This window comes from Podarcis muralis, chromosome 11, assembly GCF_964188315.1.
Source record: "Podarcis muralis chromosome 11, rPodMur119.hap1.1, whole genome shotgun sequence".
NCBI lineage: Eukaryota > Metazoa > Chordata > Lepidosauria > Squamata > Lacertidae > Podarcis > Podarcis muralis.
Genome location: NC_135665.1, coordinates 5640207 through 5666251, shown reverse-complemented (window position 1 = coordinate 5666251; position 26045 = coordinate 5640207).

Genomic DNA, 26045 nt, shown 5'->3' with positions numbered 1-26045 from the left:
CACCCGACTGAGGCTTGAAATACACCTGCAAAATATATAAGCCATCTGAATAAGTATAGTAGGCCTTGTGGGCTGTTACTTTTGAGGAGGATGATGAAAACCAGGAACTCCAGCCCTATGTCACCTGTTCAGTAGCTCATCTTCCCAAGGTTTTCTAGAAAATCTCAGGGTCTCTGCATGCATTCTTAAAGAACATCAGGAAAGACCAAGGGCTGGATCTACATTGACCTTTTTAACATTATTAGAATGATATTAGATATATTGTTCTAAAACTTCATAGGGTATGCTGGTAAAATAAAGAAGTGTGCATGCACACGAAAGCTCATACCAATAACTAACTTAGTTGGTCTACTGGTGCTACTGGGAGGGATTTTTAAATTTAATTTTATTTATTTTATTTGGTAAAATAAAAACGTTCCTTACATTGTTTTTGCCCATCAAAACACAGTTTTCCTACTGCTGGTTCCTGGTTGCTCTGCAATGCTCTCTGGTTTCACCATTTCTTTGTCTGTCACACCTTATTATATATTGTATTCTTTATTCTTACTGCATTGTTTACAAAACAGAACTTATCCTCTCTCAACATATAAATAAGCCAAATGGCTTAAAGGCTGTTAGAATGTCTTATTTGTGTCTATTTGGAGCTTTAAAAAATGCTACTAATCATCTGACAGACAAGTTTCTCTATACTCATAATAAACATAAACATTCTTGTGAAGCACCAATATAATGGCCACATGGATATTTTCTTTTGTTGCATAATGGATCCCAATCCTATACAAGTTTGCTTGTATTGCTCCCCCCTTTCTGTACACCACATGGTGGTACATCATACCAGCGTGAGTTTTATGAGAACTGGATCAGGCCTATCGAATCCAGAATCCCAAGACCATTGCGGTCAACCAGATGTCTATGGACAAAGCCCTTTGATACTGTTTGCCCTCCATCAGCTGGTGTTCTGTGGCATTCTGTCTCTGACCCTGGGTACAATCATCATGACTAGTACCCATTATCTAGGCTAGCCTTATGCTCCATGAATTTGCCTAACCCTCCTTTTAAAGCCATTTGGTAGTATTCACTACATACTGTATTGTGGTACCAAATTCCATACTTTAGCAATGAACTTTCTTTAACAGTTCTGAATCTCCCACCATTCCGTTCCAACAGAAACAAATGAGAAGTAGGGCGAGTCGAGGCCTTGAAGTTGCTCATCAATAGTTTGCACCTGGACAGCAGACTGAGCAGGGAGACAAGCTTCTCTGCTATGATTCGATGTGTTGCTTTTCCTTTTAAACTGCAGCTCTTATTTCAAATGACTGAAATACATACAATACACGCACACAAACAGATTATTAGTGCTTTAGGGTATGTGAAAAATCAGGTGTGGGTACTCATATATTGAGAAAAGCTTCATTGGTACCAGCACAAAATGGGTTGATAACAGTGCTGCAAAACTTGTATAAGACTGAGAAAAAATATGTGACAGATAAGAGTAAGTAACTATGTCCCACAGCAACCTCCTCATACACTAAGATCTTCTGTTAAGGCCCTTCTTCAAGTCCCCTAGAACTGAGGTAAATGGGTGAAGACTAGGCCCTCATGCTACTGTTTTCTGAGCCTCCATCTAGGGATGGAGGAAAAGTCATTCAATCTGCTTTTTCCAGTGGACTGTCCCAATCTGACCCTCAGAAAAGAGAGAGCCAGTGTGGTGTAATGGTTAAGAGCGGTAGACTCGTAATCAGGTGAACTGGGTTCGCTTCCCCGCTCCTCCACATGCAGCTGCTGGGTGACCTTGGGCCAGTCACACTTCTCTGAAGTCTCTCAGCCTCACTCACCTCACAGAGTGTTTGTTGTGGGGGAGGAAGGGAAAGAAGAATCTTAGCCGCTTTGAGACTCCTTCGGGTAGTGATAAAGTGGGATATCAAATCCAAACGCTTCTCTCACATTTGCTTTCAGATCAGAACACAATTTTCAGCCAGATTGCACATTTATTTGGACTTTGTATTGTATTTTTCATGCACAATATTGTTCTTTTACTTTAAAATGCACACAATTTGTTGTGGAAAATACATTGCAAAACACTGAAAAATAAGTATTTTCTACATAAAAACTGTGGATTCCATGCTAATAGTGTGTCCAATTTAAATGTGAGTTTTCAATGTGTTATTTTTTTAATTAAAAAATCTGCACAAAATGAGATGGAACAGACCCGTGATCGAATGTCACTGACACAGAAATGGAAAAGAATTAAGCGGATTAGTCCAAAAATGCTACCAAGCAAAGTGCTATCCTGGGCTTTAAACACGTAGTGTATTTTTATTTTGACTACATTTCATTTCAGTGCTTTCCATTATTGTTGTCAAGTGTTATATCGATTACTGTTTCTTCATTGTTTGATGACTTTCAGCCTGAATTGTAGAGCAAATGTATTTTAATTCATTGATAGTAACTCAAAGCATTTTTTGACCCCTCCTTTCATGACTAAGCCGCCAATACAGCTGCTTATGCAGGGGGTGGGGAGTTCAGGTCCAGGGAGAAGAGTCAGTCCTCCAGGCCTCTCAAAACTCCCTCCATGCCTGTCTTCACTCTTCAAGTGTTTCTGCCCGGCTGGTAATGTCTCTTGCAGGTGTGCAGAGAGAGGAGTGTGTAGGGGTGTGAAGAAACAAGACTCCTATACAAAGGTTAAATTTACATTTGTTGCTCTGCCAACTTTTGCTCCTGGCTCCACCCACCAGTGGCAGGTGGTCCTCAGAAGGTTGCCCAGAAGGAAATATGGCCTTCAGACTGAAAAAGTCTAAAGCATCCCCTAGAGAACTCGATGAATTCCAAGGCATTGTGTCCATAGGTGGGAAACCCAGAGGACAAGATCACTAGTCTGATTCTAGAGTTTTTCTAACACGTTTCCCAGAAATAACAGTAGGATATGAGTTTAGAAGACGAGTTGCATACTTTGAAGGACTCATAATATATTATCTCTCAGAAAACCCTAAATATGCATATGGTGTGATTGTGAAAAGATTCAATGGCTGATGTAAGAAAATTCACACTGCTCAATATGGGATCCTGGGGAGGAAGTATTCAAATAAAGGACTGAAGGACAATGCTGCCTGCCCTGGATCGAAGACAATCACAATGTTCAGTTGTATAAAGCAGCCTGGTCTCCAAGAGAAATTGTGAGATGTTTGTTATCTCCAGCCTGTGTGCCACTGCTACTATGTAATGCATTATTCAAAAATCATCAAAGTTACAATGTTTGTGTTAACTTCTACTTAGACTGCCCTGAGAGAATCAGAAAGAGACAAACATATTTATTCTCTTTGTCATTAGGAGATCCCTAGTCTCCACTCAGAATTACAGTTCCTAGAGTGGTTTAGCAATCAATTCCTCTGCCCAGGGAATTCTGGGAATTGTTATTCGGAGGGGATAGTGGTCTTCTAACAGCTCTGCGCCCTTACCAAACTACAGTTCCCAAGAAACCATGACTCTTTAAAGCAGGGGTCAGCAAACTTTTTCAGCAGGGGGCCGGTCCACTGTCCCTCAGACCTTGTGGGGGGCCGGACTATATTTTGAAAGAAGAAGAAAAAAGAATGATTTCCTATGCCCCACAAATAACCCAGAGATGCATTTTAAATAAAAGGACACATTCTACTCATATAAAAACTCGCTGATTCCTGGGCCGGATTTAGAAGGTGATTGGGCCAGATCCATGCTTTAAAGTGTATATGTATAGTCCAGGGGGAGTCTGTGTGAGGCCCCAGGATTCTGTTAGGCTCCTAAAACAAATCCCACTTTTTCTTGCCTTCAGTCTATATTGTTCCGTGAGGTAAACAGGGAGATTTGCTGTGCCTGTAGGTACTATTCTTACTGCTCAAGAAACCTAAATAAAAAGAAATAAAAAAATCAGCCTGCTCTGATTTCTTTTCCCTTGTAAAAAAATAAATATAAGATCACACATCTTTAACAAGTCAATCCAATGTTTGTTCCAACCTAGGTGGAGTCCGTTTGTCTGCAAGAGGCTTTTTTAAAACTTTAAAAAAAGAAAAAAGGTTCCAGCATTCTCAATCTGTCAGAGGCTGGAGAGCATAAAATTCATCACCCAGATAGTTTGAAATATGATAATAAAGAAATAAGCAGAAAAGGGATAAATTCATCAAAGTGCAAGAAATATTCGAGAGGAGAAAAAGGAATTTCCTGAGGTAACTGTCCTTGACCTGGCTCTTTAATCGAGTGAAATTTCATCACTTTATCTAATATCATGCTTCATGCTTCAGGCTCCTGGCAATTCTATTTTAGTGTGGTCTAATGGGCAGCTGACACATCCACTCAGCACCAGACTGCATAATATGTGCTGACACACTGTGTGGTGAGCACCCTATTGAGAGCTGTTTATTTGTGCCTGGCAAGGGAAAAATTCATCCAGTAAAAGTCTCTTCATAACAATTTCAGTTTCAGCTTTCATGGCCTCCATGGGCTTCACATTTCAAGAGGTTCTGAAACACTTGTCGGGGAGGGAAGGAGGGAGGCAGTTGCTTATTTGGGTGGCTGTTCCATTATCTGACTTTAGGTGAGAGGTTGTGAAAGCACTGGTTATGGTTGTCTGAAACCTGTATCTAGATAGGGTAATGAAGAGTGTCATCCTAACTGCTTTGCAGGCAGCTCTCCTCAGAACCCTTGATTCAATTTGATATTCTGAGGTTAACGCATTGCATTGGGACTGAAAATAGGAAGGCGCATGAAACACTTTTATATTTATTCAGTTCAGTAAGCATGGCAAACTCATCAACAGCTATTTGTACACTGTAGGCATGGTGGGACTTTGATGTACTGATTTATGCTTGCTATTTTCATCCTGCAGTATTAGTTTAGAGTAGAAATGCTCTCTTTTTAAAAAAAAAAAAGAGAGAGAGAGAAAAGTAATAATAATAATAAACCAGTATGTGAAGGGGGAAGGGAGGGATAGGAAACATGGCTCTCCGCCTAACAGAGGACATTATCATAAGCAAAGCAACCCAAGAACATAAAGGCATGAGACAATAAATGATTTCTGCCCTCCCGCCTTTAGGCAGCAATCAGTGTTTTCCCTAAAGGGAAATAAATTATTTCTTGTACATGTATGCCCATAGCTTTAGACTAACATATTTACAAATGTATTCAAAGCTCAAACAGAATAAATGTGCATATGATTAATATACACAATAGAACTGTTCTGTATATTAATCTGTCCCAAGGTTTGTAAACCACATCTGCAGTGTCCCTACAGGGATCCTCCCCCCCCCCCAAGGTGTTTGCTCCTTAAATTTCCTAGATTTCGAAAAGCACCAAACTGAAAGTACAGGAAGCCCCTGTGAAGGAGCCTGGCAGAAAGAAATGTTGATCGTTTTCATTAATCAAGTCCTGATCATTTTTTTCCTAAACACTGGGGGTGATAGTGTTAATTCATACGCAGAGTAGACCCACTTAATTTGTTTCAGTAAGTCTACTCTATGGCTCCATTCAGTTATGGGGTTTGTTGCATTACTTTTACTGGGCTTAGTCCCAGGCCAGAAGGACCGTCTTCTCCCATCGAACTTGCCCAGGCTCTGAGATCTTTGGCGGATGCTCATCTCTCGGTCCTGCCAACCTCACAGGGATGCTTGGTGGGGATGCAGGACAGGGCCTTCTTGGTGGCTGCTCCCAGACTTTGGAACTCCCTTCCTAGAGAAGCTAGACTAGGGTTGCCACCTGTCCTTTAAAATACGTCTTTGTTCTGCTTTGGGCACGCAGAGTCCCCTGCTCTGTTTCAGGTGCCTTTTGTTAAGTTTTTGAAGTCATAAAAAAACAAAAAACAAAATAAAGTTTGTGCACTCACCCTTGTCTTGCACAGCCGAGCTTGCTAGGCCCCTCAGAAGTTGAGCCCGCCCTACAAAGCTGATTGATGGATGCTCCAGGCTAGCCAATAGAGCTCACCAGCCAGCAGGCTCTTCTGGGTTGGGTGGAGCTCTTGCCAATGGCTCCAAGAGAACCAGCAAGACCTTTCCTGGAGCAGCAGCCCCTGCTTGCAAAGCTCAGCCTCGCTTTGCCTCTCGCTGTGTCTCTTGGCTTATTTCTCTTGGCTTCTCTAAGGGTCTCTTGGCTTATTTCCACCTCTAGAATAGATAGCGTGGAGGCTGCAAAAAAAAGGGCTTCTTACATTTAGAGTTCTGTTGCTGAAATTGCTCGGATGAAGGGTGGTAGAAAAATTTAATAAATAATAATCCATCCATCTCTTGGCTTTAAAGCATCATAACCTTCATATATTGGAGCCCTCGGGGGGATGAGGGGTCATGTGAACCCAGGATGTTGGAGGCAAAGCTCTGTGAGGAAGAGAAGCAGAATTTCTTGCTATCTCCCCCCCCCCCTTTCTTTGTTCTTTTTTGGTTGGCTTTCTACATTTACCATCCCTCTGGCAGGCAGAAATTCAGCAGGTGGGGTGCGTTTCCTTTCAATGTTGTTGTTGGAATGTTTGCAGTTATTGAGAGCTTCCATTTGATCATTGTAATGAATTGCTTTGAAGTCATTTCTGCATCAGGTAAAGCAATTTTTAGCCCCCTAATTCCATCCACCCTCGCCCAATCTGTCCCTTCTTTTGCCTGACCAGAGGTAGCTAGATGGGCTCCCTCCTTGTTGTCCCTCCACTGACAGGTGAAGAATGTTTTATTCCAACAGGCCTTTTGGAACGGACTGTGTTTTTAAGAAATGGACTTTAATAGTACTGTGTTGTTTTTATTATCTGCATTTTAATAGATTTGTTTTTCATTTTGTTTTAGTTGTATTAGAATTTAATTACTTTTTAATGATTAGCTTTTATATGTTTTGTATTTGATCTGTGTTGTTTTAATTAGTGAAAGCCACCTTGAGTCCCAGTCTGGGGAAAAGGTGGGAGATTAATAATAATAATAATAATAATAATAATAATAGTTGTAATGCTAACTCTTCTGTCCTGATTTATAGCATTCCATTTACACTGCAATACCTTGTTGCATTATGACATTGGATTTTTAAATTGATATATCTCCATGTCATTCTAAGTTTTAAATAGTGGGAAAGAACTTTATGCCTGTGCATCACCCCAAATTTTATTACAAAACCACAACAAAAAATTATATCACAAAACTTCCACAATTTTCCAACTTAATGGGGTTGCAAACAGATTTTTTGGGAAAACACAGAAATTGGCACTAAACGACTCCTAGCTGCTTCTCAATTAAGGTCATTTAGCATACATTTAAGATTTTATTTTATTGTCACAGCCTGCACTTTTATATTCAATTGTCATTTAACTCCCAGCTTTGCATATTTTCCTCCTTACGGAATGGAGGATAGTGGCAGTGGCAGTACAAGCAAAATGGTCCTTTGATTCCCTCCATAGATGCAGTCCTCTCCTGTCTCAGCAGCTCTCATCTCCTTCCATCCCCTTCCTCTCTGACTTCATGCACTTGTGGGGCGAAGCTTTGCTGCCACAAGTACAATCAAAATTTTCTTGCTTTGTAGGGCTGAACCAAACTGCCAGAAACTATACTTTATGTAAAGAAAGCAAAATTTAGAGGAGAACAAACATTCTTATTCTTATTCTCTTATTCATATCTTATTCTTTTTCTACCTTGCCCACCTGGCTGTGTTTCGCAAACCATTCTGGGCTGCTTGCAGTACATAAAAAAACATAGAAAAACCTCAAATATTAAAACACAGGAGCTACCTTCATTCTCTGCAATTTACCTATTTGTCTTAGCAACTCACACATACATTGTATACATTTTCCTTTCAGGGTCAATTCTATGCATTATTGAGCTACACATTATTAATGGATAGGGCCCGAGTTTTTCTATAGAGAACCAACAACTGTCTTTTAAGCCAAAGGTCCTCAATTAAGTAATTAACTGAGATTTTTTTAAAAGGGCTTGTTGACTTAATAAATACCAAATGAACATTAAAGACTTCTATGATCTAAGAGATTAACTGTTGTGTGTGGAACATCTGTTTGGCAGTTTTTAATTCTCTCTGCCTAATTAGAGATATTGAATATAACTTGCAGCAGTTTTTGCTACCCAAACAATTATGATTTTGCATGTAGTGGCTTCCATTTATCAAATGAATATGAATTAGTTTTATTTTTAAAGAACTTTCCAACCATCTGGTATGTGTGCTGAAAGACCGTCAGTTTTTAAGTAGATCTCCCAAGATCACACAAGAACTTTTAATTTTATATCTTATTTTCAATGCAGCCACTCGGAAGCTGTCCTCCATCTGGCCATTTTCAACACTTGGTAATATAAATTGGCAAGGCTGGCAATAGAAAACAGAATTGTTTAAGACATTCCTCCTCCCTGCCCTGAAATGACTCTCATTGTGAAAGGCCACCAACCAACTGAATGATGCTACCTCTGATGACCAGGCAGCAATGGTGTATTTGACCTCAGATCGTTTCCCAAAGAACAGGGCCAGGATCAGGGAACCTGTTGCTGGACATCTCCTATCACCCCTGACCACTGGCTATGCTGGCTAGGGCAGGTGAGAGTTGGAATCCAACAATACCTGGATGGTCACAGGTTCCCCATCCATGAAACAACGATGCCTGACAGTTTTCTGAATTCCCTTACTGGCGTCTCTTCACAAATACTCACTGCAAAAAGACAAGTCAGCTCCCAGTTTTGCAGGTTTCTAACCAGTTTTTTTGCCCCAAGTGAAGCCTCCAGAGGGGCACCATTTAGGGTCCCGGCTGTGTGCCACACTGCATCTTTGACCTGGGCGAAATAAAGCCTAGTTTCACCCCTGCATTAAGGGTGCTTCCAGATGGGAGTTTATTGTAGATCTGGTACACCTTGTGACCACAACATTCTTGCAGCATCCATATGATGTTGTAATCATCAAAATGGCAGCTCATAACTTCTTTTGCATATTGAATCCAGTTGCAAAGCAAAATATTCCCTAATTTTAGGCAAACCTAAACTGTGTGCTTGTGACTGAATGGTGTGTAATGGAAACTGGTGCTACATACAGCTGAGAAGAGGGTGCCTAATTTCTGCCATATGTGTGACAGCCTAGTGGATAAACTGCATGTGTAATTCAGAGCTTTAAAATATAATACTCCCCTTTCTTTAGAGTCTATAGAAATAAGTGCCCTGATTGTTCATGAGAGTGAATGTCAAGGTTAAAAATCAATGGGCAGTAGATTTCAAAAATAAGAAAAAGATCAGTGGGAGCTCTCAGATCTGTTGTGAGAGGATATATTCAGCACCTGGCAGTATCAGCCCCACTATTTGCAAAGGACAATTAAACAAAATAGTCAGGGAGTTGTATTTGTTCACCAAAGAAAAAAGAAGAAAAAGAGGGAGTGGAGGAGGAGGCCTGGGCAGTTGCCACTTAATGCACGATAACACTGTTGTTCCACTATGCTGAGAATAATAAGAGTAAATCTATTTAGCAGATTTTTTGAGTAGCAGTTAGAAATGATGACATTAATAGAATCAGGACATCGTGGCTGATTTGGCAGCTACAAGAGCAGAGCAATTTTAAAATATGGAGAGTGGATTGACGAACCTGTCTCCAGCTTCTCAAGCAGACAAGTGCTTATGCGATTTAGACAACACAAGAATGAAGCTGTCGATATCCAGGGCACATTTAACTTTTGTCCTTTGCAAAATTGATTACTAAAGATGTGGAAGCAATTTGTGTTGAATGAAAGCATTTGGACATGGGTCATGGATCTGAGTGTCCTAGTCAAGTAGTTATTTCCTGAGTGTCCGTGATGGAATTTCTCATCCTTTCTTTTGTTGAAGCATCAAAGACTGTGGGTGGTTAGTTGCAGGAGTCTACTGGAGACCCGATGAATTGATCCTGCTAACAATTCTTGCCTCTGTGCATAAGTGTCCATTTAAATAGTATTCTGGCCTCTGCTCGTATGAAAGGTTGATACTGCTGTGGTCAAAGCTGAGGTGAGGAGGTCCATCATCATGCATTGCTCAAGCATCCAGATCATGTTTTGTATGCCATTCTGCCTTACCTCACTCGTGATATGCTTTGTTATCTGCACTTTGCATTCCTGTGTAATACAGTGTATCTACATCTGCTTGGTGATTCTGACCCAATGTGAGTGTCCCCCGAAACAATTGTGTGTTCGTTCTCCAGTAAGCTAATATGCTCCTGTCATAGTACTGATTTCACCTTTATCTGTTCCATCCACGTACTGCAGTTACTAGAGATGCTATTATTTTCCGTCAGCACTCTCGCTCTCTCTTGTTCCCCTCACTTTATGCTGGGGCTTGTCTCATAGTCCCATTGCATTAAGAAGGAGGATTATGGAAGATACCGCTTTTAATAAATGCTCTAGCGAACTATTTCTGGCCTTCTGGAACCATCTGCAATGTCCCTTTGATGCTGGTTGCATCTAGACAATTTGAGCTACTGCTGTATCTTCCAGGCATGCCTAAAATCTGATTTAACCTCAAAATGCTACTGATAAAAATGTGAATCCTCGTGAACAAGGAAATTGCAGTTATTGTCCTTTCAATAAAGCACCAGTAAAATCTGAGTGAAGACATGACCCTAAGAATGGGATTTCGAAAAGCTATGAAACAATTTAAGTGTTCTACTCTACTGTTCCTTTGATAGCAGCTAAGTCCAATTAGACATATTGAAAATCTCATCCCACATATTGCTGTGTTGGATTGTTAAGAGGGTTATAGGAAACTATGCCTGCTTCCCAGAGACTTCATGGCTTAATTAATGGCTGCTTTCAAAGCACACCAAGAACCTTTAATAAAAATGCTAGAGAAGTAAAAAGTGTTATTACTTCCCATTTGTATTGTAAATGAATACAAATGCTATTGTGGAAGCTGACATTTTCACTGATACTTTCTGAATTGCTCCAAAAACCAATCCTTTGCTGTATTAAATATTTAGCAGATCTGTGTCTCCCCACCCCCTAGTATATACACAAAAATGTAAAGATCCTATGGCTGAATCTTATTCGTGTTGAGCCTTTATCACGCAAGCAGAAACATAGGCCATAATGTGCAGAAATGAGATTTGCTAACCCCTGCTCTTCCCTAAGTTGACAATATTGTGGTTTACTTGAGGAGGTTTCTTTTATGAAAGTTTGCATCAGTTAAAAATTACTTTGCATGCCCAAACCACTTTGACTACACTCTCTGATCTCAAAAACTCAATTTAAATGGCTTGGTGCAGTAAATATAGTTCAGTAGTGTCTTAGGTTATAAGACCAGTTCCCAGAAGACAGGGCATCTGTGTCTCTCTTGTTCTCAGCAGATGCCTCTACAGGTCAGAAAAGAGAATGTCATTGGGCTGGAATAGTTCAACCCTAACTTGCTGCACTTCTGAGCAATGCAAGACCAGCCAACCACAGCCAAGTAGTGCCAGCCAAATCTCCCAGCCGATCATTTTGCAGACCCTGTGTATCACTCTGGGGTCCCCTTCACCATATCACACCCTCCAAGGAAAGATGTCAGACCAGACCAACTGGATGTCAGGCAAAGGCTTCCTGATGATTTGGAAGTCATGTCAGGCCTACAGAAATAGGGCCTTACCCTTCGGTAAACGAAGGTCATTGTGGTCCCAGTCCCAGTGCCTCCCCTCCCTAGCCTAATACTATTTGAGGTGTGACAGTACAAATGCAAGCAGACAACTATCTGGGTTAAAATGGCCACAACTTTATTGATTACAGGTATAGGTGGAACTTTGGCTCAGGCATTGGGTGTATATCAATTCCATCCTCCTACCAGAGGGCTGGAACTGCTGCAGGGCCATGCCACAGTTTATGGCCTCCCCAAGATGTCGATCTACTGAGGTGGCCATCCTAAGGCCACTGGTGGAAACCTTATTGCCTATCTGCCCTACGCTTGTCTTCTGAACAGGGACTTCCACCGTGAATATGCCGCTGGTACAGTATTAGGTGATGCACACTTGAAGGCTAGGATTCTACCCAACGTGATTGAGGTAACATATCAGCCGCAGGGCTGATGGGAATTGCAGTCCAAGACATCTGAGGCTGAGGAAGGCTGGTTTAAATGGTCCAATCACACAAATGAGGGCTAATCATAGGGATCTTTTCTAAAGAATTGCTGCCCAGCCAAGAGGAGGGAAATGACAATTCTATGTGAAATACTCATTGATCACTCATTTTTGTGGCTGGGTTATTTAAATGTTACCTTCACCGTGCCTGAGTCATTTAAAGCTCTTCCAACCACAAATTAGGATTGTGTTCATGAACACAGGCTACACATGCATGCACATGTCACACAGATGACTTTTACAGCATTTTGAGGGGACGTCTGAGTCAATCAGACAGTTCATTTCTTAAATGTTCATAAAGAAAATTCTGCCTCTCTCACCCTAGGGAAGGAATTATTACTGCAATCTACCATCTGAGCAAGAACATACTTCCCTAGCCAATTAACCTCAACTCAATTCCATTATTAATTTCCAGATCCACAGACATTATTTTTCACTGAAAGATTTTGATAAGACTTATGTCCAAGTTTCTGTGATCCCATCTGTGGCAAATATTCCCAGGAGGCCTTTCCTTCTTCAAACTACTTATGTTTTAATTTTATTTCTGATTGTCACAAAGATAATCTTAATCCTGGCCAATTCATTAAAGATAATTTTGTACAATCTCCTCTGATTTTATACACCTATTTGTAGTCCAAAGTGCTGGAGTGGGATTCAGAAATCACTATGGCATGAATTAAAGATAAAACAGATTCCTTGTCTCTCTTATCAGCAAGACAATACATATAAAACTGAAAAAGAGAGTGGCAGATTACGCTAAAGTATACGAGCCAATGTGGAGCTGTAGATGTGGAGATATATGTGTTAGATTTGGACCAGAGCGCCTCGGATTCAAATCTCTGCTTGGCCATGAAGCTCACTTGAATTTGTCAAGAAACTATGTCCCAGCCTATCCTATCTCACTGTTGTCAAGATAAAATGAGTTCATTGTGTATGGGTTGCCCTGAGCTCTTCCTAGAAAAACTGGAATGCAATATTGATAAATAAGTTGTTGTTGGCACTGCTGAAGTGGACCACGGAGCTTCTCTGTTAGGACTCATTTATGATTAGCTCTATGGCAAGTTTCCTTCAGGAATCAGTGAGACCCATTTCCAAAAAAGGATTATTTATTTGTAACAATTTGTGGCACCAACTTCCAGATTTCATACCAATCTGTAGGTATCTGTACTAATGGGACTACAAATCTGTGGAATCAGGGCATGTCCAGGTGTGTGTGTGTGTGTGTGTGTGTTTCCTAAAACAGAATGGTCCTGCTGCTGTAACACCCAGAGCAGCTTTTGCTATAGCAGAGTACTGGCTCACACTTTAGTTTTCACTACATCTGTGCTGAAAGTACTTTGTTTTTCACGAACATTTTCAGTAAGCATGAAAAAGTCTCCACTTTTTCCACTTTTCAATATTTTGTTCTCACTGGGAAAATTTGATTGGACGCATTACCTTGTGACAGTGTTCCTTTTCCTGTGTTGTCCCTGTTTGAGTGCGAGCATTTGTGGGAACAATCTCAGAAAAGGAAGCAGTTAAAGGAAGGGAAATGTGATGAAGGAGCAATAATTGGGAGAAACCAGTGCTTTTTTCTGGGGGGCGCAGGGGTACGCATACCCCTAAACATTTTGTGAATCTAAGTTTGGCCTCATTGAGGGACAGTATTTCAATATGAGTAGGAAAATGAAAGTACCCCTAAACTTCTTCTTCTTGTTGTTGTTGTTGTTGTTGCTGTTGTTGAAAAAAAGCACTGGGAGAAACCATGATTCCCAACAGGATGGGAACAGGGAGTGGTTTTTCACATAAAGTGTTGCATATTATTAGTAGTAGTCGTAATGGGATTTCACTAGTCACATTACACCAAAGCTTCTGTGTCATGTACAATGAAAATGAGTTTAAAACATCCCACCCGGAAACCAATGTCCCCACTGTGGAAGGACATGTGGATTCAGAATTGGCCTCCACAGTCACTTACGGACTCATTGTTAAAACCGTGTTTATGGAAGACAATCTTTCTCGGCTATGAGTGATTGTCAAAGAAGAAGACTACAAACTACAAGATAAATATAAAAGAGCCAATAAGAGCAAACATAAAAATAAGTAAAAGAGCTACAAACCCACCACCCCTAGAAGCACAAGCACAACCAATGTTGGATTGATCAAAAGCAGGAGATTGCATTGGCAGCATTAGTTGATCAATGATGTTAAAATTATTAATGGTTGACAGAAACTGCTATTTGATCCCTCTTTCTGCTGAAACTTGGAGGTCATCTTTGCTCATTTTCCCACCCTGCTGCCATCCTCTCCACCATCTCCCATGTAAGGGTCCTTCAACCCTGTGGAGCAGATTTAGGGTTTTAAAAAATGTAGTATAAAAACTGACAACTGGGAAACACTGGCCTGCGAGCGCTCCAGTTGGAGAACAGCCTTTACCAAAGGTGTCATGGGCTTTGAAGACACTCAGACTCAGGACGCAAGGAAGAAACGTGCTAAGAGGAAGGCATGCTCGGCAAATCCACACCGTGATCAACTCCCACCCGGAAACCAATGTCCCCACTGTGTAAGGACATGTGGATCCAGAATTGGCCTCCACAGTCACTTACAGACTCATTGTTAAAACCGTGTTTATGGAAGACAATCTTTCTCGGCTATGAGTGATTGTCAAAGAAGAAGAATGGGTGGGAGAAAAGCCTCAGTCTCTGATATCCCATGTGTTCAGATACAGGACAGTTCATACATCTCTCTATACATGATTCATTGATTTATATGGTGTATTATTCAAACAGAGGTGAAATTTTAGATCCAACCTCAGTGCATTGCTATAATCTGTCGAAGCATTAAGTTAAAACAATTGGTTGGATCCAGATGAAGGTTTCTATCTATTTATCTTTAGCTTTCTTTCTAAATTACCAGTTCGTTGGGGGGGGGGGGATACCATGTTGGCATACAATAAAATAATTAAAACATCATAAAAATATAAAATTTTAAAATACAGAACAAATGACCTACACATAGCTCAACTGAAAACAACAGAACTTCATAGAAACATAGAATCTTAGAGATAGAAGGGACTCCAAGGGCCATCTGGTCCAACCCCCCACAATGCAGGAATCTCAGCTAGAGCATCCATGACAGGTGTCCATCCAACCTCTGCTTGAAAACCTCCAAGGAAGGAGAGTTCAACTTAAGGGATGGATAACTGGTCCCATTGACTTCAGTGAGACTTAGGGCAACTGAGTCTGGGTCCCATCCAATGTATTCCTCATGGGATAAAAACCTTGGGAAGGGCCCTCCAAATCGGGGGAATGGTGCTGGAACCTGCTTCAGTTAGCACTCCAGAATCTGGTAATTACTTCCAGCTGAGTCACATATTGGGAAACCTCAAGCAAACAGATGTTTTCCCTAACCATCATAGTTAACATCCGTTGGCAACACTATTTTCCATGAATTTGGGCTTAAGTGTGCCTAACTCTGTGTGGGGATTGTGGCCTGGGAACACCAGCAACTTGCATTTGTTGTCCGTCCCTGTAGCATAGAAAGCCAACCACAGCCTATACAGTCTATCCATGTTGTAGCAATTTAGGAAAAGACTTTAATTGTAAAGCTATGCCCTTCCCCTCCACAGTGCACATAACTCAGCTAAGCGACAGAAAACATATCTGAACTCCTTGCAGCGACGCCTGTGCCCCCTTCCATCAGGAAATACGTACAGTGATACCTCGGGTTACAGACGCTTCAGGTTACAGACTCCGCTAACCCAGAAATAGTACTTCAGGTTAAGAACTTTGCTTCAGGATGAGAACAGAAATCATGCTCTGGCGGCACGGCGGCAGCAGGAGGCCCCATTAACTAAAGTGGTGCTTCAGGTTAAGAACAGTTTCAGGTTAAGAACGGACCTCCGGAACGAATTAAGTACTTAACCCGAGGTACCACTGTACTGTATTGATGCAGTGGGGAAATACATAGCTTAGAAAAAGCAATTGCATGTGTGTGTTTTCCAAAAAGGTAGACAACTGCCTTATACTAGGTGAGTCCAGTTTTGCCGGCTTTGACCTGGAGAAGATCTACAGACAAAGGTAAGAACTTATAAAACTGCCTTACACTGAGTACTATTTTTGTGATTATAAGCTGCTTTAAACTGTTGTTTAAGTTTGTGTTTTAATGTTATAATCTGTCCTGGGACTTTAGAAGCCAAAGGGCAGGTAATCAATAAAAAGCAATACTAGTCGTCCAGCTAGTTCAGTATTGTCTACAATGGCAGGCAGCAGTTCAAGCAGGGGTCTTTGGCAGCCCAACCGGAGATGCTGAGAAGTGGACTTAGGACCTTCAAGGTCTCTCCCGCCCCCCCCCCCCGCCCCATCAATCTACTCCAGAGACTGGGAGGACACCCCCCCCCCGAACAGATTTGGGGAGGCTGCAGAGGCTGCGAGGGGAAAGGAAAATGATGCTTGGGCAACATGGCGGCTCACCCTCAGAGTTTAGATAATTTTTAATATATATATAATAAAATCCCCACTGAATGTATAAAGCCTAAAAGGAAGGACACACCGTTTGGAAGAGTTTCATTTAAAAGCCAAGAACCTTCTTACACTGACAGATTATTCTACCTTGTCTAAACACTCAGTCCTCATTTAGTCTCTTCCATGATAATATAATAACAATAAACACAGAGTGCAATCAGCAGCAGTGGCATTTCACACACCCCCATTAGTTAAGAGGCTTGAAAGAGGAAGCACCATTTTCCAAATTGCAAATGTTTGGATGGGCTGTCAAAAAGCCTCTCGGTAAATGCGCTTCCATCCAACAAAAACAAACCCTGTGCAAACAAATCAAGTGGTGCAGAAATCCTTTGCACAAGATGATAGGCGAGGCCTCCATGCTGACACTGTACGCAAGCCAAGTTTTCATGTAGTCGGATGGCTGACCTCCAACTCCTGACATATTCATTATATTCCAGCATGTTGGGCGCAGATTGCATTGAAGTGATGACAGCTACAAGACAGCCAACGAGGAATATGGGCATTCTGGCAACAGGTGCCCTTTCGCTTGTACTGGGGAAAGTTAATCTAGTTTATCATCAAAGTATATTACGTTCAAGGAGTGTCATGTTTTGAAAATTTTAGTGACAGATCAAATGGAGGGAGCACATTTCCACAGAATGTGACTTTCTCCCCCACATTCGAAACCTTTCAGACTACTCTGGTGTTTACGCTTGATCTAGGTCATTTAAGAAGTTATCCTGCTGTTTCAAGTCATACATTACCAGTTCCAAATTTCAGGTTGTGTCTTCTGTCAAAGAGAAAGAGATGTATATTTATAAGACGTTCCATAAGGTGAAACTTCTGACTGGCTGTACAATGAGTCACTTATGAAGTATAGAGATTGTATAGTGCCCTGTATGCATGTACCCCCAAGTACATTCCTCAGGATACCAAGTTTGAAAGGATCTTACACCTCCTCAAAATTTCGCTTAGCACATCTGAAAATGTTTCCTAGGAATAGGTCATCAATAGAGGTGACCTATGCATACCTGGGAGGCCAGGCTCAGCACATGCGATCAGTGAAGGAGTGTGTTTATGCAACTAGATCTGAAAAAAACTGAGTGCACCTCCCCAGTTATTCTTCAGGTAATGGCAGGAAATAATTGAATGGCTTTATTACCCTGATTAGTGGCAAAGAAGCAGTCTGAATATCTTCCTTAGAGATCCTTAAGAGACATAGAGAAATGGATTGCCAGATAAAATGATGCAAGGGACTGAACAATAACATGAATAACAGTTGCAAAAATTCATGAAGAAAAGTTCTTAATTATACTGAAATTGATGTAAATTGGAATTATGTTGAATTTTCGTATGCAGCCTGGTTAGCATGTGAGATATTTCTATCTGGCACAAGACTCTTGCTGACTGGAACGCCACCAGGCCACAACTTCTCAGCACACTAGTTGGATAACTCCAGTCCATTCCAGGTCTTGCATTACCATCTGCCCAACCAAGAACAAAATGGGGCCAGCCATAATAACAGATTGCTGGCACACTCAAGGAGTTCTGTTTGGGTGGATCATTGTGTCAAGGCAGAAGAGTAAATCAAGCTCAATCCAATTTGAACTGAGTACATCTGAAAACACTCTTACTACCTCCCTCATAAAAAAATTGTAAGTTTAATGTGGATTAGGAAAATGGTGCAATTGCAGCCGACGATTCAGCAAAGCACTTATTAAGAAAGCTAGCTGTATTCATCCACATCCCCTGCCCAATTGACTACAATGGAATAATGTTTCGCTGAGAGTTAGAGAGATGTTTAAATAGCTTGCTGAACCTGGTCTTCCTTAAGAATTCAACTGTGTTAAGTGGGAGAGTGCAACTCATTACAAAGCACACATTAATGAAGAAACAGTAGGAAGCTTTTACTTGGCTTCGTTTCATAGGCATTAACAGGGCCTGCTTTTTGAAAGATGCTGATGATGAATCACCAGAAGGGAAAGCAGCATTCACCACCAAACTCCAAGCTTTCCAAGGAACAATTTTGCTGGCATCCTTTTGAAGCTAAAACGTATTCAGGGGAACTAAGTTTTCTACTAACAATGCCTTTAAGATATTTTCAACAAGACTGAAAAACTCTTTCTCAGACCTCCCCTAAACTGATCAGGGAAACTTGCTTATTTGGCAGTACTGTATATAAATATTGTAAAGAAATAAAATTAATAAATAAGATTATGGTGGCATGAAGAATAGGATAGCCACCTATGCCGATTTAAAAGGGTCTTTCCTTAACATGTATATTTTTCCTCCTGTATTGTTCTGGCTAGAAATTTATCTTTTGAATAGCTTTACACACATTTCTGTTCCAAGAAAGAAAATATATATTTCCAACCCTCGCATTTTAAAAAAGTGGCTCTAATAAAGAAAAAGATACATTTCAGGCTTCAGGAAATTGAATAGCAATGAATGTCATCAAAAGCAAAGCCGGGAAACAAACATAAAAAAGTGGGAGGAAGAGAAGATGAAGCCAAGCAAAATAGCAACTTGAAGGAAATATCTTATTTGAGCACTTATCATGTTTGAGTAAAATGAAACAGAGGATTCTCTAAATTGAAGCCAAGTTCACTTGGGGACCGACTCAAAAAACAGCTGATTGGTGACCTATGAAACTCACTGTTCAAATGCACTGCTAGTTTGCAACATGACCTCCAATCTTACCATGCTTTCAGAGATGTTCCTAGATTTGAGGGGGGATGCAGACCAGGCACCTGCCTTCCAAGGGAACTTTCATCTCTGATTGCTCTGAGGGCCCCTTTCTCTGGCTGCTCATCCTTCACCTTAAATGCATATCATCATCTTCTTTATTGGTGTCGTCTTAGTCTTCCTCCCAAAGGAGTCCAGGGCAGCAAACACATAAGTGATGAAACAATTAAAACATCTCAGAGCAATTCCAATTCAGAAACACAGGCTGGGAAAGACCTCTATTTAAAAGGCTTGTCTTCAGTAGGTGCTTAAAAGGCAACAGATGATGTCTGTATGACGTCTTATGGGAAGGAATTCCAAAGGGTAGGTGCCATGACAATAAAGGCCCCTTTCCTATATTATGTGGAATGGACTTCCTGGTGGAGGTAGAATAATTGATTGGGTGTATAAAGCATAAAGGGGTCTAGAGTTATTTTGCTGTTTTTTAACCTTTAAAAGAATGGACTTGATCACCCCCCTGGACCCGGGAGTGATCCGCGAGAGAGCCTGTTGAGGAGATATAGAAGAGTTTGACAGCTGTCAAATTAGCTGTCAAAGCTGAAAAAAGAGAACTTTGTTTCTGTTATCTCTGCTGGTTATATTTGTTACAATTTGGTAATAAATTGTTGAAAATAAGGAAGAATTGATACAAACTAACTTGACTTTTGGATTTGAACTGGAAGGAAAATTAAGCAACCAGAATCCCTCTAGAGGGGTTTTTGGGACATTACAAGAATGGCTGAAGGAGGAAAAATACAGGCTGAATTGGACAGAGTGTTTCTTCTCTTGGGAAAGTTACAAGGCCAAAGTGATGTTTTGGCTACAAATGTTGCAACCCTGAGCTCAACAGTAAATAAATTCTTTGAATTTGATAAGGACTTGACTCAGGAAGTTTATGCAGCTGGACAAGAAGAGAAAATTGAGAACTTTGAGAGAGTGGAGAAAGAGATATATGTTGTTCCGGAGGAAAGGGAAGGAGGAGCTGAAATGCTGCAGATGACAAAGGAGAGCCAGAGGCCTGTCAAGATGGATAGAAAGGAAAATAAGAACTGGATGATGAAAATCTGGTCTGGAGAATGGAGAATGGAGAGATCTCCTTATGGGGAGATCTGAAGACCTATGGATTACAAATCTGATCAAGGTGGAAGCTGGAGCTTTTGGGACATTTGGACTTAAAAGGAGTAAGAAACAAGATTTGGGCTCCACTTTTGAATATGGAGGTATGGCTGGAAGAAACATGGACCCTATCGGGACAGAGCTTCTCCGAGATTTGGTGTTTAATATAAAGGACTATCAAAAAAACCGGCAGAGAGGAATTGAAAGAGAATTAAAAGCCTCGGACGTGAGGTCTCCAGGCTGATAGCAGATAGACCGATGGACATTCGCTGGGGATCGAAACTGGGAAAGGGAGGGGGTGGGGTTTTTGGGAATCCAAAGGGTGTACAATTATATTTTGCTTCTTTTTATTCAGTTTTGTTATTAGTATAAAAATTGGGGAATTCGTGGAAGGGAATCTGGGTCGAACTTAGAAAAGGGTTTTAAGAATGAACACTGACGCATAAATATTGATGTTTATAAGTTAAAATTGGTTAACTAAAATGAATTAAATATAATAAGGTTAAAAATTGGGGACAAGAACTTGTTGAACTAACAATTTGAACTGGAATACAAGAAGGGGAGGTGTGGGGAAGTCAGGGAAATATGTTATTGAAAATAAGGACTGTAAACTCTATGTGTTTTTAACTTTTTTTCTTTTTTTGATATATTTTTTAATGTATTGTGGAAAATTTTAATAAATATCTTTAAAAAAAAAAAGAATGGACTTGAGCTGCTCACCAGAAGTGGTTTTAGGGTAGCATGACCAGTTTGGCTGCACTGGGCACCGTGCTGTAGGGGTCACCACAACAATGCTGTAGAACAGAGCACTGATTTTAGCGTCTCATAGGGCGATGCTGAAATTTGAGTCCACCACTGTGCTCACAGTGCCCCATCTTCACTCAGTCACTTCACTTACACTTTCTAGATGGTCTTCAGAGCAACATGGCACAATACAGCATCACATCACTCTGAAGCCAGGAAGTGCGACAAGCCAGCTACACTTGCTGTAGTGGCTCCAGGGTGACATAATGTTCAATTGCATCTCATTGCTCTGAAGACCTTTTGGAAAGTATAAGCACTAGGGGAGGGAGAAGGCATAGAGGGACTCATACGTCCCCTTCTTTAAAGGTTAAAAAACAGCAAATAACATGCATTCACCTTGTGCATTTAAGGTAAGAGGCAACCCTCCATCCTTCCCTTCTCTGTCAAGGGCCAGGTCCCCATGTGTATGCTTTGATCCCACAATATTCCTAAGAGGTCAGTCACTATTACCCTAATTTTCCAGATGGTGAAAAGTTAGAGATATAGCAACACCTGAGACTACAAAATGGAACTGGTGGGACTATGGAAAGGGACAGGGCTGATAAAAGGAAAGGCTTTCATCCAGCTCAACTAAAAGCAATTTTTCTTGTACCCAGGAGTTACTCCTTCATGGAACTAATGTGGCATATAAGCATGCCACACATGAATCCCTGTTATGGCAACTTTTGCAGTTTGGAACGTACAGTTTGGAGCTTCTGACGTCGCAGCACATACATCCTGTCCATTTGTCTGAAAGCAATGAGTGAACTGACACTAAGAAGATGTGTGTGCTATACCTTCAAGCTGTAGTAATCCCCTTCTGAGCATGCTCCAGTTGCTTTATTCCCAAGAAATCTCCTAGCCCTTTGACCTTTGGACTCATAAACCTTCAAAGCAGTGTATTCACCTTGTCCAGTGCCCTGCTTTAGATCAACTGCAGAGACGTCTAGTCTGGATCAGTGATCAAACAGAGAGTCTGTGTTTTTACACATGCCCTCTGAGCTCTATAGTAAGTACCTCCCTAGGTCTCATAGCAGGAAGTAGTCAACTACAAGCAGAGCAACAAACTGTTTACACTTAGCAGAGTGGCAGCTTTACCACATTAGAAGCTGAGAGAGTTCTTAAGAATGGATTGGGGAGCATGAACAACATTAGAACTCTTTTTCACACAGTCTTAGAACTGCCCAAGGAAAATGAATAGCGCTTCAGTTTAGGATTAAAATAAAAACCATGGACATATGCTATTTTTGTCAGACACTGTGTAAAATGGTTGTAGCTGTTTGTGGTGCTGCTATAGTTCCCCTGACATTGACAGAAGTTAGTCATAGTAAGACAACTGGAGCAGACGATATATAATCTAGCACTGTTTGCAATAGGAGAACAAAACACAAGAAGTTGAAACTTGTGCAGGCTGAAGCCGTGCCTTGCTCAGGAGACTATTTGCTTTAAGATCCTGTTGAGAATTGAGGCAAAGGATGCATATATTTGCTTATTTTGTAATGGCCATTGGTTTAAGTACATAAACTGAATTCAGTGAAAGAATGCCATAGTTCTCTACTACTATTTCTAGAAGTGTATGAACTGCAGAACTGGTGTACAATAACTCATTAGATACAGCATGTCCCTGCTTAATTTACTTCCTGCTGGTAATTGCCCATCTAGTGAGATTTAAATGATGCCACATCAAATAATCTCTGTCTCACTATGTATAGGCATGATCACATACAGTTGGAAGATGTTAATGTTCGGGGACACAACTTTCTGTTGTAAGTGGAATGGGTTTTGATAACAAAATACAATGTGAGCATACTTCATTACAAAAATTGGGACAATTCATGAGGATCTTACAAAATTGCTATCAAGTGGGAGCAGGCAGACAAGGGGAAGAAGAAATGCCAACTCAAATGTGACAACAATCCCCATTCCACCAGTGAACTAGGACCCATTTATTTTTACTTATGGAAAGTGCATAATACTATGGAGATCAGGTGTGGGAAACATTTTTTTCTCTCAAGGGCCTGATTAAGAACCTTCCAGGGACCATATTCCAATGGAAGGTTGAGTCATAGGCAAGTGTGTATGGGGCAACGGATATGATTTTTACCTTTTGCGAAGCAAAAACCAGTTATTTCTATATATTCCCCACACATATTTCTCCATCCGCCATCTTGGCAAGCTAGAGGCATTATCACAATTTAAGGACACATTTAAGGCAGGCAAAAGCTCCTGGGGAGGTAAGAAGCCGGCCAGTTGGGGGTATGGCCAAGAGGGTCCTGAGGGCCAGATAACTGGGCCTGAGGTTTCCCGTTCCTGATGTCGGTACTTTTGTGACAGTTAAATTATATATGATTTAACATAATGTATTCTTCAGCAAAACCCAAGCTAAGGAAGCTATGCATCATAATGCCAATTTTATTGGGGTGAGGAGGCACTATGAAGAGAAACGAAGTAATGTGATTACTTGCAGAGAAGTATTACTAGGTTTGCACAGAGGTATTTGTCAGCCAATAAACTTCTGTTCAGGGCTTAAAGCTTGCCTTTCCTGTTGCACTACACATTTGTTTCAGCACTAGGGTTCAACAGATAGGAAGTTTGCTGGTTGTCATCGGCAATGCGCATCCATCTTAGACAAATACCCAACTGAAGCAGGCTGATTAGGAAGTGTGTGAACCTCCTCCAAAGCAAAAAGGGTCTTTTCTGAATTGGTCCAAAGAGAGGTGGGTTGCTCTCAGACTAGAGAGGAAAATGGGAGGATGTTGAAAACACCGGAAGTTCTGGTGTTTTTAGTTCTCTTTTGCTTTGAGTGAGCTCCTCTTATTCTATTCCAGGTGAATCATTTCCTAAAACCCAGTGCCTTGCATCCTAATTATTATATACTCTTACCGTTTGTTTATGCCTTTAACTGTTATTTAGTTCACTTCCCTCTAACTTCAGTGTTCAAAATTTGAAGGTCTGTGTAAATGTCAGGTTGTGTCTGTGTTCTTTGGTGTGACGATGCTGAGTGAAACTGTGTTGTGCACAGTCTTGCATGCATGACGTTCTAGTGTGCACATTCACTACATCAGTGTACACTTTCAGATTTCAATTAAATATCCATTAAGGTTGAAGCAGAAGTATGTCTAAGCTTATGTTACCCAAGGCAGTTTCTGGACCCGAGGGATACAGAGATCAGTCTATTTTTGGTCCCTACCAGTTTTGCATGTATTCATTCATAAATCTGCTCTATCTGGTTTCTGCTTCAGTTTACAGTTTTTAAAAAATAGAAAGTGCACAAAAACAGGTTTAAGTACTTATTATACACATTTTCATCCATATTTTATCTCAAAGTAGTAATTTCTAAATATATTTTGTCCTAAAATACTTATCTTGCAATTACTTTGTGTTACAGTTGTCCTGAACCATATCACACATTTTGGGAAACTGAGAGACTCAAAGGATGAGTACATTCCAATCCATACATTAATCTGGGAGATGTGGATCAGGTCTGTTGACATGGAAATTCACAGGCATCAAATTAGAATTTATCCCTGCTTCCTCTTGTCCTGCTGCTTTTCCCTGGGGAAACTGTTCTTCAGTGTTCAGTTGGAGCAAATGGTTGGAGTTTTCTCTGGATTGAAGTTTGCTCCAGTTTGGCCCTTACTCAAGGCAGAGGTGACTTCCCCCCACAAGACACCAAGCACAAAACCCAATCGGTGTCACATTCAGTAGGCTTCATACCCTCATGTAGGTTGCCGTATCTACAAATTTCTACAAAAAGAGAGAGTTATATCTCTTTGTTGATTTCCCAATATAGTCTAGTGAGCAGACACAAGAAGTTTCATAAGTGAGGTTCCACTTTGGATCTTGTCCAATGCAGCCTGAAAGCAAGTTTGAAGAAAAACAAACAAACCTGTGACACCACTACTTGCCCCCACCTGTACTGGTAAGACCATCATCAGCATTTCATCTATTTCAGATGGTCAGAGGTGAGCAGTATTTCTTATGTAGATAAAATGGCACCATCTACATTCCAGAGAGAGAACACAAGAGATCCCTGCCAGTGGCCCATCTAAAGGCAGCACCCTGTTCCCACCAGATGCATATGGGAAGCTCACAAGCAGGACTTGAGCACAACAGCATCCCCACTCCTGCGGTCCTCAGCATCTAGGATTCAGAAGCATACTGTCTGACGCGGAGGTAGGTCAAAGCCATTAGGGTTAGTAGCCATTGTAATGTCAGCAAGCTTGAAGGAACCCTGAGGTTTCCAAAGGTAAAAGAAAAAATCAAATCAATGGGGGGAGGACCTAAAAATACACCAGGGAGGACTGAGCCTATTCAGTGGCCAAAGAATGCCGACTGATTGGGTGGGTGAATGGAAATCCTGGTGGGAAGAGGGCTCGCCACATCGCACTTTGTTGCAGGTTCCACTTGTTTTCTTCTGTTATTTTGGCTACAGTCTTGGGTTAACAATGGAGGCATCAGGTATACCTGAGCTACCGCCTCCTCCTTCTCCTTGAAGGTACCAATCAGAAAAAAAGTTTCAAATCTGAATTAGAGTGCCATAATAATGTAGTCAAAGAATACAATAATAATCAATGAGCTAACACATTTTATGTCAGAACACTGACTGTTTAAATTCTTGAGGTACACAACAGTATTCACTATGGACTTTCAGATCTAGCTTATTATTTTCATTGTTATTGCTTGCTGTGAACTTTAGAATGAATTAAGATCATGAACGAAAAGCTTGTTACTGCCATAATATTTAACTGCATCATAAAGTATTTGCTATTATACTTCCAAACTAAAAGCGTTGTTGATGATGTGGCAAGCTTTCATATTTTCCTGTGGACGTGAATGGGCACAATGCTCTTTTTGTTCCATTAGGATTAATGGCTTTGTGTCTTTGGGGTAGGA